This window comes from Trichosurus vulpecula, chromosome 5 (assembly GCF_011100635.1).
Source record: "Trichosurus vulpecula isolate mTriVul1 chromosome 5, mTriVul1.pri, whole genome shotgun sequence".
Classification (NCBI taxonomy): domain Eukaryota; kingdom Metazoa; phylum Chordata; class Mammalia; order Diprotodontia; family Phalangeridae; genus Trichosurus; species Trichosurus vulpecula.
In genome coordinates, this window is record NC_050577.1 from 84,407,654 (window position 1) to 84,424,080 (window position 16,427).

Consider the following 16,427-nt stretch of genomic DNA (forward strand, 5'->3'; position numbering starts at 1 on the left):
CTGAATCTTGAAGAAAACTAGAGTTTCTAAGGGGGGATATAAGGATATAAGTACATTCTAAGCATGGGGTTTGGAGTGGAATGTGACATATTCAGTACAAAAGTATAAAGATAGGAGATGAGAGATAAAGAACAGTAAGAATTCCAGTTTAGCTAGACTATAGTGTGCATGAAAGGGAGTAATGTGTAATAAATCTGGTCAGCAGACTTAAATTGGCAGTTGGCACATTCCTAACATTAACTACTAATACTAGAACCAAACAGAGACTATTGAACAAGTAGAAATCTCATTGCAGCTGATCTCCACCCATCTTTCTCTACTTTTCTGGTGCCTAAGATTACTGTCTAATCCATAAGACCCATTCCCCTCCCTTTCATCAAGCATATTGCTACCAGAATACTTGAAAAGAAGACTTGAATTTTCCTTGGATAGAACGTCTAGCATCACTGCCATGTTCTAAAGGCTGTAGTGGCTTCTTATTTTTCTTTCTTTCTTTTAAAAAATTATATCGTCTGAATTCCTATGACTTCCAAGGCTATTTATAATGAAACTTTACCCTACCTATCCTGCCTTATTTCCCACTTATCTGTGTTTTACTGTAGCTCATTCCCAACTCTACACCTTTGTTTTTAGCTTTCCTGGCATACTCTCCCATGTCCCTTCCTCAGTCACTTTCTTTCACCCCTTCGTGTCCCCTCTTAAGTGCTTCCTTCTCCTTGAGTCTCTCTAGGACAACTGGAGCCTTCCTTGCCACCCAATATGAAATTCTCTATCACTTAGAGGCTACATTAGACAATCTAACACAGTATCCAGGCATAATAAAAGCCTGGAGCACTAGGATTGTATTGCTAGTAATTGTGCAGCCATTACTAGCAGTTGGGGTGGCGTGTGGTTGATATATTTAAGGAGACAGGGTACTTGTATGTTGGGTTGTAAGGCTGGCTGAACCCTTATTTCCCTTGGATAGATGTAGGTTACATGCTCATAGGATGAAACTGCAGAGGACTTGAGAGGACAACTAATTCAAACCATTCATTTTACTGATGAAGAAACAAGACCTCAAAAGGCTCCGCGATGGACACCAGAAAGAGGACCTGGGTGGGAACTTCACATTTCTTAGCTTACTGGGTTATTGGGGTCACCTCCTATATGTTTGTTTGGTTTATTCCTGGGGCTTATTTACACATCACAGTTTAAAAAATCATTCTTCCTTTTCTCATGTGATTTTTCTTACCACACTTTCCCTTTCATCCCCTTCTGACATATTTCCAATTCTCTTCTGTATCTGAAAGTATATGCAAAATAGGTGACTTGGATGTACGTTTAGTGTGAACATACTTACTCTCTGACTACAGCGGCTAACGGAGTTTCCTATACTTGGTGAGAAGGGACTCAGCAAGCAGCTGGTGAATGCTTTGGTCAATGCCACAGAGAAATCTAAAGACAATGGGGCAGGTCTTTTTCAGGATCTCAAGGTGGCTTCTGAACGATTCCCCTCTGCACTGAGAAACCCTGTGTAAAGAAGTGGCCAAGGAGGAGGTGAGCTCCAGGTGGCAGCGGAGATGTGCCGAGCAGGCCCAAAGTCAGGCATGTCTTCTAGAGAGCATCTTCGAAGTGCCTAGCATGGTCTGCCCTGCCCTTCTTCTGAGGGCAGGAAATGTCTCCACAGTGTTTTAACCTTTGTATCAGTCACACACACACACACACACAGAGGCACCCATGTCTGGCACATAGGAGTGTAATAAATACTTATTGATTGATAACACGGCTGTATCCCAGATCATGCCCAGAGTGAGACACTCCAGAGATTCTCTGCAGATTATAGATGGAGTGTGAGGGAGGGAAGAACAGAAAAGGCTCAAAATTTCCAATTGCTAATTATATCCTCGTACCTGGCGTCCTTAAGGAAGACAATTGTGTTTCAGTTAGTGCATGTCTGGAACTTGAGATATTGCTTTTGGTGGCAAAGAAGGCCTTCCAGTCTGCAAGCCTGAAGTCACAGGATCATGGGATTTAGAGGTGGAAGGGATGTTAGAGGTCATCTACTCCAGGTGTCTTTTAGAGAGGAGGATGCCCAGAGAGAGGAAGTGACTTTCTTTAAAACAATTTTTCGTTTTGTTTCGTTTTGATAATACAGTTAAGTCTGGAAACAGATACCATCTCCCTACCCGTCTTAATTCACCCTCCCCACCTTGTAACCAAGAAAAACAGCTGTGGTTCAAAGACGCTGGGGGCTTTAGAGTCAAGGACCTGGGTTTGAATCCCAGCTCTGCCCCTTGCCACTTTCAATTCCACAAACATTCATTATTTACTTATTCCATTCCATATATATTCCATAAATGTCCATTTGTTTGTTTATCTATCTAGTAATCTATCTATTTGGTGAAACAGTGGATAGAGCATCAGTTCTGGAGGGAGGAAGACTCATCTTCTGAGTTCAAATTCAGCCTCAGACCCTTACTAGCTGTGTGACCCTGGCCAAGTCATTTAATCCTGTTTGTCTCAGTTTCCTCATTTGTAAAATGAGCTGGAGAAGGAAATGCCAATCCTCTGCATTATCTTTGCCTAGAAAACCCCAAAATGGGGTCACGGACAACTGGACAGAACTGAACTACAGCAACAATAGTATTTCTCTCTCTCTCTCTCTCTCTCTCTCTCTCTCTCTCTCTCTCCCCCTTTCTCTCTTTCTCTCTCATCCATCTAGTTATTTATTTATCTATCTAGTCATTCATTCATTAATTTCTGGCCTGCTATGTGTCAGGAACTGTGCTAAGCACTTAGACCCAGTGGAACCATGAGCAAGTTATTTTACTTGTCTGGTGCTCAGATCACTTATGTCTAAAATGAAGGTGTTGGCCAGATGACCTTTCTGAAGATCTTTTCAGTTCTTAGTGTATGATTTTATCTCCCACTGCATTGGAGCCATCTCCAGTTGTACTGATCTATACCTTGCCACTGGGCCCACATGGCTCTGGAGGAGAGAGTGAGGCTGGTGACTTTGCACAGCCCTGCCTCACTTAAATCCAATTCACTTGCAAGTCATTACATCTTCTTGATGTCATGATCCTCCTCAAGAACGAAGGACAAACAACAACAACAGTGTAAAACTCACCTGGTTAAGGAAATCACTATTCACCCATGAACCAAAATGAAAAGGTGATACTCCTTATGAGGAATTTGCGACAGTCTCATACCAAAGAAGAAGCAGTTAACTAGATTACAAACCCCTTGAAGATGCGGACTATGTCTGAGCCTCTTCTTATATTCTCTATGGTGTCTAGCACAGTGTTGGACACATAACATGTGCTCATGTTGATGGGGACTGTGAGCCTGAAGTTTGCCTGGCAAGAAGTGTACCCTCAATATATGTTTGTTGAATTGAATAGAATGGTCAAAGATTCAGTAGAGTTTTAGCATTTCAACATATTTGATGTTCTAATTATTTGAAACATGGTTGTTCTCTATTAACCATAACCATACGGCATGCTGGAGGAATGAAAATTTATTGTATTTGGTAACAGGCCCTCAGTCTTCACGAGGTAATCTCGCTGAAATAAATGAGTGCCTTCCACTAACATCATTGTATGATATCATGATCTCATCATAAATCACATTTACCTTCCACTTGCCCCTCTCATTTTGATTACTTTCTGCATGACCTTCCTTATTCCTGATGCAATTTTTTAATTTTAATGTTGGATCCGCCACTGAATTTATTGCCAGATGGCTTGCCAGACCCCTGAGAATGTACTCATTTATCTCTGAATACTTAACATATCTGAGTCCTTTTTAAAAGTATTGCTCCCCATTGCCTAATTTCCCAAGTCAAATTTTTGACTCTATTGTCATTCAGTTGTTCTACAAATATTTATTGAGCATCTACTGTATGCAAAGCTCTGTGCTGGGTGCTAAGCAGTTGAAGTTCATTCCTTCCTACTACCTGCCTCCTAGATAATCTAATCTAATCCAACCAGCACTTATTAAGCCCCTACTAGATGCAAGGCACAATGTTGGGTGCTGGAAGTATAATGACAAATTGGAAAATAATTTCTGCCCTCAAGGAGATTATATTCTACCAGGGCAGGGTTTCTTAACCTTTTTTGTATCATGGATTTCCTTTGGTCATCTGGTGAAGTTTATGGAAGCCTTCTCAGAAAAATAGTCTTAAATTATTGGAAAAAAGTGCTAAATTTTAGTTAGAGGCTAATGAAAAGTAAGGATGTAAATTTTTTGTATCGTTCCCCACCCTGAAATTTATCCATGGACCCCTTGGATGCCCATGGACTCCACATTAAGAATTCTTGTACTATAGACATATAAAAAGTACATAGATGAGTATATATATGATTATGTGGGGGTAGGATGGGATGGGGCCTGACACACTAATAGCTAAAGGAATCTGGAAATAATCTGAGCCTTGAAAGATGTTTTTGAGCTTCAGGAAATCCTAAGAGGGAGAGATGGGGGTGGGATGTATGGCATTTCAAGCATACAGGGTGGCTTTTGAAAAGTTACGGAGGTAGAAAACTTGGTTTGGGGAGCATGTAGTCTACTCACCCATGCCACATTTTCCTTGTTACTCAAGCTAAAGAATGACTCCTTTTCTTATAGGTCTTTGACAAAATCTGTCCATGCATGAATCATTCCATTGATAATTTCCACTTTGCGGATTCTCTTTTTGCACTGATCTAACAGCAGTATTGGTTTTTTGCCCAGAGTTCATTACTTAAAATTTGATCATAGGAAATTTGAAATTTTAAGTGTTTTCCCCCTTCTTCAGTGAAGTCCTGCTCCAATGCCCCATTCAATTCTAGAGGTAATGCTGAGCTCTGGGAGCATGGAGTATAAGTTTTGTAGATTCTACAAAAATGGAAAGGCTCTGAATATGGGCAAAGTAATGGATAGCAGATCTGTTATCAGAGAACCAGTCTGGGTAGGTTTGGGGAGGTTCATACCAGGTTGGCCACAGGAACTCCTGAAGACTGATGGCTTATTAAATTATGGAGGAGTTGGGGCAGCTAGGTGGTGCAGTGAGTAGAGCACCGGCCCTGGAGTCAGGAGGACCTGAGTTCAAATCTGGCCTCAGACACTTGCCACATGTACTAGCTGTGTGACCTTGGGCAAGTCACTTAACCCCAATTGCCCTGCCAAAAAAAAAGCAAAAAAAATAATAATAAAAAAATTATGGAGGAGTTATGATCTACATCATTGGCTGGAATACTGACATAGATGAAATTATAGATCCTTGAAATTTTGAGGTATATATATTTTAAAAGGCTGGCAATTTAGGTATAAAAGATTCACCAATCAAATATTTTCTTAACCATCCCACCTTTCTCCATAGATGGAAAGATGGGGTTTCTTTTTCCAGGGACATTAATAAGATTGAAGTAGGCTAGGATGCAACTAACTTCAAACCCTATTTCCCCTCTCCAATTCCTTCTACAAATGCCTGGAATTTTACCACTAGTCATTCATTCCTTTGTGCTAATTCCTTTTTTTCCTCTACCTCTAGCCAGTTTTAAAATGAAAGTATGTATGGGAGGGCTAACACATTAAGTCCATAGCAACTTTGTTTGAAAGACTACTGGCTTATTATAGCTTATTTGTACATAGTTACTTGCATGCTGTCTTCCCCATTAGATGGTGAACTCCTTGAGAGGAGACTATTTTTTGCCTTTCTTTGTAATCCTCATACTTAGCTAAGTGCTAGCAAATAGTAGGTGCTTAATAAATGCTTGTTGACTTGGACTTGACCTTTGCTTTTCTTGGGCTACAGCAGAGCACAATCTCTGGGAGGTTTTATCAAGCAGGAAAATGTTTTTGATGGTTTGTGTGTCTGAGGACCATTTTGGAGGTAATTATTGTTTATATTTTTAGCTACAGCAGTTGATGATTAATACCTACTAAGATGTAGAAGGTCTGCAACCTGCATTGGTGAAAGAAGTACATATACTAATGAAATCACGGAACCTGGAAGTATTTCTCAAATTAATTTTCTCCCTAACAGGAAAGACCTGAGCAGTATAAGAATTTATAGTGAAGGAAAGGGGTACTGAAAATGGAAGTGGCATTAAGGGTAAATATGTTGGTTGAGAGAGTAGTATGATGGAGTGCAGAGATAGATTTTACGAGTTCATAATACAGGGAAGCCAGCTGGTGCATTAGATAGAGTGCTGGGCCTGGAGTCAGAAAGATTCATCTTCCTGAGTTCAAATCTGGCCTCAGACACTTACTAGCTGTGTTACCCTGGGCAAGTCACTAAACCCTGTTAGCTCAGTTTCCTTATCTGTCAAGTGAGCTGGAGAAGTAAATGGCCAACCATTCCTGTATCTTTACCAAGAAAACCCCAAATAGGGTCACCAAGAGTCAGACATGACTGAATAACAGCATTTCATAATACTGAGTAGGCCTATCCCTAGTAACTTGGAAGAGATATGAAATCAGCCTTCTCTAGAAAAAAGGATAATTCAGACTCCAATGGTCTATCTGGCACAGAGGTAGGGAACCTGCAGCCTCGAGGCCACATTTGGCCCTGTAGGTCCTCAAGTGTGACCCTTTGACTGAATCCAAACTTCACAGAACATATTCCCTTAATAAAAGGATTTGTTCTGTAAAACTTGGACTCAGTTGAAATTCTACACCCAAGGACCTAGAAGGCCACATGTGGCCTTGAGGACACAGGTTCCCCACCCCTGGTCTGGCAGATTCTTCCATGGCCCAGAATCCTAAATGGCTCCAGAGCACTTAGAGTCTTCCTGTACCCCCAGTCTCTTTTTCTGTGGTGCCCGTTTGCAGACAGTCTCTGATTTCTGTTAACAATCCTCATGGGCAGTGTCCCTGCTCTCTCTTACAGTCTCCACTGACTCATTTTCCAATGGCTCTTTCAGAACCTATAGGTTCCTTTGTACTCCATTAGTTTACACTTATTCATGAACTGCTTTTTTAGTGTTCTTCCTTTCCCACCTGTATGCTCTGTTTCTCCAAATAGGTTGGATGTTCCTTGAGGACCACATCTTCTACCCTTTTACCTCACTTTATGTCTCCTCTCCTTATGACTCTTGTAGTTGTCTACATAAATTGGGAGATCAATAAATATTGTTGACTGACTCGCTGAATCCTTTTGTATATAAGCAGGGACCTATAGTGGAGGAATGGGTGTCTTTGGCCAGCCAGTAAGTCAGTTAACAGGCATTTATTAATCTTTTTACAATGTATCAGGTCTGTGTACTAACCACTGGAGATACAAGGAAACCAAACCAGTCCCTTCCCTCAGGGAGCAGACATTCTCATGGGAGAGACAACATGTAAATAACTACCCAAGATAGTTATGGAGCAGATGAGAGTAACATGAAAGGGAAAGACACTAATAACTAGGGCAGGGGGTGGTGGTGATGGGAAGGGGAAATATTCAGTGGGTCAGACTCTTAATAACCCCATGGACCATAGAACACCAGTCCCCTCTATCCCCTCCACCTATCTTTTAAAGTCTGTCCAAGCTCATGTTTGTTGCTTCCATGACACCATCTATCTATCTCATTCTCTGCTGTACCCTTCTCCTTTTGCCTTCAATCTTTCCCAACATATGGGTCCTTTCCAATAAGCCCCCTCTTCTCATTATGTGGCCAAAGTATTTAAGCTTCAGCTTCAGCATTTGACCTTCCAATGAGCCTGAATTAATTTCTTTTAAGTATTGACTGATTTGATCTTGCCATCCAAGGGACTCTCCAAAGTCTTCTTCTCCAGCATCACAATTTGAAAGCATTGATTCTGTGGCACTCAGCTTGCCTTACAATCCGACTCTCACAACCATATATTGCTACTGGGAAAACCATAGCCTTGACTATTCAGACTTTTTCAGCAAGGTAATGTCTCTGCTTTTTAGTATTCTGTCCAGATTTGCCATAGCTTTCCTTCCAAGGAACAAATGGCTTTTAATTTCATGTCTGCAGACCGTCTGCCGTGATCTTTGAGCCCAAGAATATAAAATCAGACACTGTTTCCATTTCTTTTCTTCTATTTGCCAGAAAGTGATGGGACTAGTTGCTAAGATCTTAGTTTTTTATGTTGAGCTTCAAGTCAGCTTTTACGCTCTTCTCTTTTGCTCTCATCAAGAAGCTTCTTCATTCTTCTTCACTTTCTGCCATCAGAGTGGCATCATCTGTATCTCTGAGATTATTGATATTTCTCCTGGCAATCTTAATTCTGGCTTTTGATTTGCCCGGCTTGGCATTTCACATGAGGTACTCTGCATAACATCTCCTGAAAAAAGTGGGATTTGAGCCAAGTCTTGAAGGAAGCCATGGAATTTAACAGGCAAAAGTGGGGGTGGGGGAGATGCCAGCACACTGAAAGAAACCCTTGCTTCCATGCTCCTGAAGCCCCACCTTGCTCCTACAATGTTTAAAATTCTACCTTTTGACGGTCATTCCTGTGGGTAAAGGCATTATACAAGCTGCTCCATGTCTCTGAGCCTCAGTTTCTTCATCTGTTTAATGAGGGGACTAGAGTAGATCACTTTTAATTTCCTTCCAGCTCTAAAATCTCTGATTATATAATAAAGAGCTAGGTGGCGCAGATCATAGAGGGTTAGCCTTGAGTCAGGAAAACTTCAGTTCCAGCCTTAGACACTAACTGCGTGATCCTGGGCAAGTCACTTTAACCTCTGTTCTGCCTCAGTTTCCTTCCTCTGTAAAATGTAAATAATAAAAGCCCCTACCTCCCAGGGCTATTGTGAGGCTCAAAAGAGATAATAGTTGTAAAGTGCTTAGCACAGTACCTGGCACGCAGTAAGCTCAATATAAATGATATAAATGTGAGCTATCATTATTATTATTAAACAGTCCCTATGAGGGAAATCCTTTACCAGGCATCGATACCTTAATACACTATCACTAAGCAGTGAACAGAGGGAATGGAATGCAGGATGGTTAAGTGTGATGGATGAGTAGAAGGATAGATCTGGAGTATTGGATTGCATTTAAGCATAAATGAGACACAGTATTGGGGGAGCACTAAAACCCGCCCATAAAGAGAAAGGACACTTAAAGTATAGGAACATGACAGAATCCAGTTTTGTTCAGGGCTCTTTCTTTGTTTATATGAATAACTTAGATTCATCTGAGGGAAGGCTCAGGAGTGGAACTAGGAAAATTGATGGCTTGAGGCCTCTCCTTCAGCAGGAGCCCAGCTATCCCCTTTGCCCAAGTCAATATAGTCAATATGCTATAGATTATCTGTTAACATTTTGTTATGATAACATAACAATAACCAAGAGATTCCAGATTCTGTCTTGCTAAGCTTTCTTTACCACTTTTATTAAAGAGGTGGTAGGTATATGCTGAATTATAATTTAAGGACAACAGGTAACAATGGCAGAGTCTGAATCAGTTGTCATAATTTTCGAGAGCCCTTAGTTAAAGAGGCCAAGGCAAGGAATTGGATCTTTACAAAGTCTAGTTAGCTTCTCACAAGAAAAAAAAAACTGCCTTCCCAAAGTCTAATTTATTTCCTTGATCACAAGGGTGGGGATGAGAGGGTTCAGATTGCTTAGTGCAGCCCAATAGTGCTACTAGAAAAATCAAAACCCAAAAATAACCGGAGGAGGGTTGGGGTCAGTGACCTTCCTCTTCGGATTTTTTTTAATCAGTTGGTGGTGGTAGTGGTGGCGATGAAGTTGAAATTCCAGAATCAGAGGCCCCAAAGTGAGGAAATTCAAAATGTAAACCCTGATTCTTCCTTTAGGTTAGAGACTCAGAACGTCTCCGAACTGGGGAGCCAGAAAGGCACCCGTAGGGCCTCGGGGTCAGATTTCCCTTTTTCTACTTGCCTCTTGCCCCCGCCCCCCGCCCCCTGCAGGAAGAGCAACCAGGCTGGGGCACAACCTGAGAAACAGCAACCACCCAACTTCCCGGGCGGGAGCAGGGCAGCGTGCAGAACAGGAGACCGATCGCTGGGACCAGGTGGGTGCAGGCAGGGCGCGGGTTCGAGCCAGGGAAGGAAGGGGCCGATGGTCGTGCTTCTGCAGCACGGGAGACAGGAGAAAAGGCGGAGGGTGGGGGGAACTATTGGAGGGAGGGGGCAGGAGGCGGGGAGATGGGAGGTGGGGGGGGGGAGGGAGGCGTGGCCAAGGGGGCGGGCAGGCGGCGCTAGGCGCTGTCCTGGGTGTTGAAGCCTGCGAGGTCTTTAGCGGTGCTGCAGGAGCGCTGAGATACAGCAAGGGAGGCCGGCCCGGGTAGCAGCCGCTGCTGCTGCTGCCCTGCCTCGGCGCCCCTTTTCCCGCTCCGGCCCAGCCCTCCTGCTCCCCTCCCTCCTGCTCCCGCTCCTGCAGCGTTCCTCCACCTCCTCCACGCGTCAGTCCATCCCTTCCTTCCTCCCTTAGTCCGTCGTCGGGTCATCCAGCCCTCACCATCCCCTCCAACCTCCCTCGGTGCCAGCAGTTGACATGGAGTGAGCGCCCCAGGCCAGAGCGACGGAGCCAGAGAGCGAGCGAGGCGCAGCGAGGAGCCGGGCGCACCGGGCAGTCTGCGATGGGCCAGGCGTGATGGGGTCCCCGCCGCGTTCCGTGGCCCGGGCGCCGCGGCCGCCGCCGCCGCTGCTGCTGCCGCTACTGCTGCTGCTCCTGCCAGCCTTGCCCGCCGCCGCCGCCGCCACCCGCGGCCGCCCGCTCCCGGGGAGGTTCGGTGAGTGAGTGCGGGGCGGCCAGCTGGAGGGAGGCGTGGGTGGGGGTGGGGGGACGGGTGCGGGGCGAGGTGAGCTCGAGGTGGGAGACCTCGGCTGCAAGGAATGGGGAGGTGCGGGACTGGAGACTGGCAGCTTCTAGAGGAGGAGCTGCGGAAGGAGGAGGAGAAGGAGGAGGAGGAGGAGATTAAGGCGGTGGCAGCCGTGGTAGCAGCATGGAGCCGACCAGGCTGTACCCGGCGGAGGGAACGTGGTAGTTACAGGTGTAGCAGGCACAGAGCAAAGTGCAAGGGCCAAAGGGCCGGGGAGATTGCTCTGCTCCCGCCTCTCGAACCCTCTCCAAGGTGCTGCCTCCCAGAGACTCGTCCCCAAAGCACCCTCTCTTCAATTGACTCAGTTTCCTTCTACCGTCACCTGCTCTCTCCCTCAGTGGTAGCACCAGAAACTCGGCAACCTTTGCAGCTCCCTCTCCCCCTCCCGACCTTCCAACATAGCCCCGCTGTCTGTCTCCGGGTCAGCTCTCCAAATTACCTGCACATCTTCTATATAGGTCTCTTCCTCTGAGCCCCACCTTTCAAAGCTCTGCTCTCTTCCTGTTGATCCCACCCTTCTCCCTCATCATAGACTGCAAAATAAAATCTTTCCTCTCATCCTTAGTTCAGAGATCTACTGAGACAGCTCTCCCTCCCACCCCATCCCCACAACAAACACCAAAGTCCCTTATTTGTGGGAATGTGAATGTTTACATTCTCTTTCCTTTTCCTGTGTGTGTATATATTATGTTTACTCTTTATAAAGTATTTCTATATTTCGTGGACTCTTTGTGTGTGTGTGTGTGTGTGTGTGTGTGTGTGTGTGTGTGTACTGTATGCCTTTTGGGGAGAAAGTGCCTAAATGATATTTTCAGCTAATGGGTGGAGAGCAGTGGATCTATGGGTTGCCATTTCTCCCCTCCTCTTCCACATCCTGGTCTCAATCTCGTACCCCCAAACCTGCACTACCACAAAATGATGCTGAGTGGGCACTTTGTTAAAACAAAACCACACCTCTGCGAGGATTCTCACCCAGGTTACTGCCCACACGTTCCCAATGAAGAAAAAAGAAGGGAAAAGAAATGGTGAAGGGCTTGTTGAGAGGAGAAGGCTAATTAAATAGTAAAGACTTACAGAAAAATTAGCCTTCTCCTTGAAATCCGTTTGGTTTTGTGGTGATCTTTTTTTTTTAACCCAACAACAATCTGCCTTCTGCTATTATTCCCCTATCTTATTTGTTAAAAAAGGTTTTACACATTTAGAATAAAGCCAGTGTTTTTCATAAGTGCTTCCCTGGTGAGAAATATTAAAATTTAAATGCTGACATCTTAAATGAATGTGAGCACCTCTTTCTGTATATGGAAAGGGTTTGAGGGTTTTCCCCCCTCCCAGTATTGGAGTCAGTATTGCAGAAAGCATTATCAACTATTATGAAGAAGCTTTTAACCTGAAAGCCAGGAACTAAAGATATTCTCTTCTACACTGCTAACAAATTCCCCCTCCAGAGACGTTTGTAAAAGTCTCATGTCCGTCCTGCTTCCTGTTTCCAACTGTATCACAAACTTCTAAGTCCAAAAGAAATGAAAGCTAAAAGGTAGGTGGTAGTTTCTCATATTCTCCCCTGAAATATGGGCCAACACTGAGCTGGGTTCCTGCTGAACATTTCCATTGCCTTCCCTCCTCTACTTACACATATTCAGGCCTGGCTACTGTGGCACCAAGTCAGGTCAGGAATTACATATCATGAAGGAGATCCCTTTGCTTCATTCATTTCTAAATTAGTCTCAGCCAGAGCCCCTGAGGTAGAGTTATATCTTATTACCCTTCACATTCAAAGATGCTAATGCCAGTATCATAGACTCAGACTTTCAGAGCATCTTAGAGAAGGCCATAGAGATCATACTAATGTAACTGCTTCATTTTAAAAATGAGGAAAGCAAGCTCTAGACTGGTGCCAGCTCGAATCATTCAGCAAATTAGTGACAGAACCAGAGCCAGAACCCAGTTTTCCTGACTTCCACTCCCTTTGCTTGGAGTCATCTCTTTCCTCACCCCCCCCCACTCTAACCCTCAGAATTTGGGCAGCTACTTTTCCTGCTGTTCTCTCCAGGACCTCCAAAGGGATTATGTGATTTAGCTTGGACTTGTGTAGAGTAAAGCTGAATTAACAGTAGCAAAAACTATGAAAATAGGCTGTTGGCATTGTAGAATTATAAGTATGCTTTGAATATGTAAATATGTTCAATTTTTTAATGCCTGGAAATGTAGTTTCATCAATGTGGAACACTGTTTCATGTAGAAATGCCTTTCACTGTTACAGAGTGAAAACTTGTCTATAGTCTAGAGTCTGAGGGAGTTGCTTGAGTTACTAAAAGCTTAAATGTCTTGCCTGGTTAGTATGTTTCAGAGGTAGGTCTTGAACCATATAGTCTTTCTGTATACTTGTAATCTGAATAATAGAATATACATTGAGACTTTTTTTAGGGTACTTATATGGATTAGTCCCATTATACAGATGGAGAAACTGAGCCATTCAATTGACTTAAGCCTATGAAATAAGTCAGCAGTAAAATGAGGAAGAAGGGAATGCAAAATCATCGGTGTCTAGAACTCCTAAATGCTTTTATTGCCCCAAATAGCTGCCAAGTCTGTGGCTTCTGAAAGCTTCTTCCATACTGGATATACATTTCATGTACAGTCTGCTGTTAGGGTGTTTCTTCTTTATAGAGTCATCCATCTCAAAGTCATCTCTTTTCAGATCTATCTCTCTGCCTTCTGGGCATGATGATGATGGTAGGATTGTTTAGTAGCATTTAGAAGAGAGGATGTTTGGTTGTTGTGCCTTTAAGCAGTGCATGTGCTTGATATTTAGCTTGAGGTACTCCCTTGGTAGGTTCTTCCCTTGCTTGCAGCTAGCTTTCTTCGTGTTTGTTTGACTTATTACTTCTCTCCTTCCACTGTTCCTATCCATGCATATCACCCATCAGAGGTAAAGGACAACTATGATGATGCTGCCTGACCTATGTACTGGGGTGGAGTGGGGGTAATCAGTGTGGTGTATGAAAGGAACACTGGATTTGGGATCAGAGGACTTGGAAGGTGAATTTTGGCTTTGCTACTTAATACCTGTGACCTTGACCTGTGAACCGTAGCAAAACAGCACTTCTGTGTGCCTCAATTTCTTCATATGTAAAAAGAAAGCCAGAAAGAAAAGTTGACTGATATAGGAGGTGCTATAAACATAAAACACCCTGAGGGCAGATATTGTGTTTGGAATATATACCTACTATGGAAGAGGCTTTCAGTAGCCACAGACTTGGGAACAAGTTTTTGGGCAATATTCTTGAGACTAGAATTGTGAGATGTTCTCTAAGATTCCTTACAGTCCTAAGTCATAATGATACTTGGTACCCTGTGAGACATACCACTTTGCATGAACCATGACAACATTCCACAGGTAGTTGGATGTCATTTTTTTGCTGGTACAAGTCTTCTAGAAACAAAAGATGTTGGATAGGACCTTTATATTATTCTTTAGCAAAGAGCTTATCATATCCTAGAGCTGGAAGGAAACCTGTTAGTCATCTAATTCAACTCTCTGCCCAATGGATGACTCACATCCTCTGTCACAAAAAGACTCCTATTCTTTCATGAAGTGCTTTTCCCCTTTGCCCATCAGTATTTGATTTATAAGTGCTCCTCTGAAGTAGCAGATATCAGTGATAGCTCTTAGTCCTTTAGTTTGGATGATGATCTTTTGTTGTGGGTCAGGTATCCCTGGTGGAAGCTGGTGCTTGACCTCCATCTTTCCCAGTTGGGTTTCTCATCCATCAGGTTTTGCTGACTACAGAGGAGGCCATAGCTTCTTATATGTTTCTTCTTTGTGTGGTTATAGGGTACTCAGATATGGCTTTCTTTTTCAGTTGACTTTGGATAATGCTTGTAATGTTAACTTGGTTGCCCCAAGGCTAGGAAACTGCCAGGTCTCTTGCATTTCTGACATAAGACTGAGATACATCTACAAGGAGTGAATCCAGTCTCCTTTCCTGGGTGTTAAACTTAGACGTGCCTAGAGAGTACTGTGTGTCCTACTTATGAGGTTAAGAGGATAGCAGGTACCCCTTGACATTGTACCTGAGGCACACTGCTGGTGTTGCTCCTCATTTCTTAAGCATACATAGCCACATACAGGTCTACACAACAAAGCCCTAAGACATGAATACACATCGTTATTTTCTCCTTAAAACAAATGTATTGATTTTTCTTACAAGTACTCATCTATACCTATAGCCACACCTATACACACACAATCTGTGTCTTGTTTGACAATGATCAAATCATTTACAATGCTCCTAATCAAGATATCAGCCAGTAATGACAATGGAGGCTTTAAGCCTCTTTTCTAGCCCAGCTCTGTTTTTCTTGTTCAGGATAGCGGGTATGAAACACATACATCCAGGGGAGCCAATGCTTCATGTTCTTGCACATCAAGGATCCTTGGAGATGACAAGTAGATCCTAGAGATAACCAAGATCTACCATTCTATTCTTTGTAGCATGCCCTGATTTGTCATAGTCCATAGCTAAGTGCAGACTCACATTTTAGACAGTGAGAACCTAATCATATCTACAGTGTCAATAAAACTTTGATATGCGGATTTCATTTTTGCTCTGTTCCCTTGTAGAATGGGGTGAATCCTTTCTCCTAAGCAGGTATTTTGTAGTCTGTTTGCAATGTCATATTTGCCTTGGGTGGCTATTGGTCAGCCACATGTCCTACTTTTATTCCTTTAATTTTTGTCAGTATTTTTCCTTGTGTTCCAGTTATCTGAACCTCTTCTCTCAGGACACAGCCTAATATGTCTGCATCTTTCTAATACCTATGTCTCCTTTAAAGTATCCCACTCTCACCAACCTCCTTATCACCATAGAATAGAAGGAATGCATGCTTCTTTTCTTCTATAACATGCTATTGTTTGGGTTATTCTTGTAATAATAATGTTACTAGCAGCTGCTGTGGTGGTGTAAGACCAACAACACCAGCACACAGGAGGGCTGCTAGCCCAAGTTCTTCGATCTGCTTCTCTGAGATAAGCAACTTTAAGGGGTTTACAATCTCACTTTAATTAAATTGATTACCCTAGTGCTGAGGGGAACTAGAACTCCAAAAGAAAAAATTGCAAAACAAAAAGTCCCACTTTACTTGTCATTACAATTCTCTAAAGACCAGTGTCCTGGACTGTTCTATTTGCGTTCGCTTCTATCCTGTTTATCTTTGAGGGGCCATTAAGTGATGTAGTGGATAGAGCGTCAGTCCTGGAGTCAGGCAGACTCTTCTCTCTAAGTTCAAATCTGGCCTCATTCACTTAATACCTGTGTAACTGTGGGCAAGTCACTTAATCCTGTTTGCCTCCGTTTCCTCATCTTTTCTTTTTTCTTTTTCTTTTCTTTCTGTTTTTTTAAGTGTTGGGTCCCATATTTGGAGCTCATGGTTCTGAGTTGTTGCTATGGAAAATGCCTTCTTCAGGGGAGGAGTCTTCTACAATAAATACTGCCATCTCTCAACTCTAGTGTGAAATACTATCATTCCCTGTTTCTTTGGGCTGAGGTGGATGGATGGAGAAGGAAATGGCAAACTACACCAATTGGGGTCATGAAGAGTGGGATATGACTAAATAACAAAAACAAATCCATCTTTTATTCTTTCTTTGTTCCT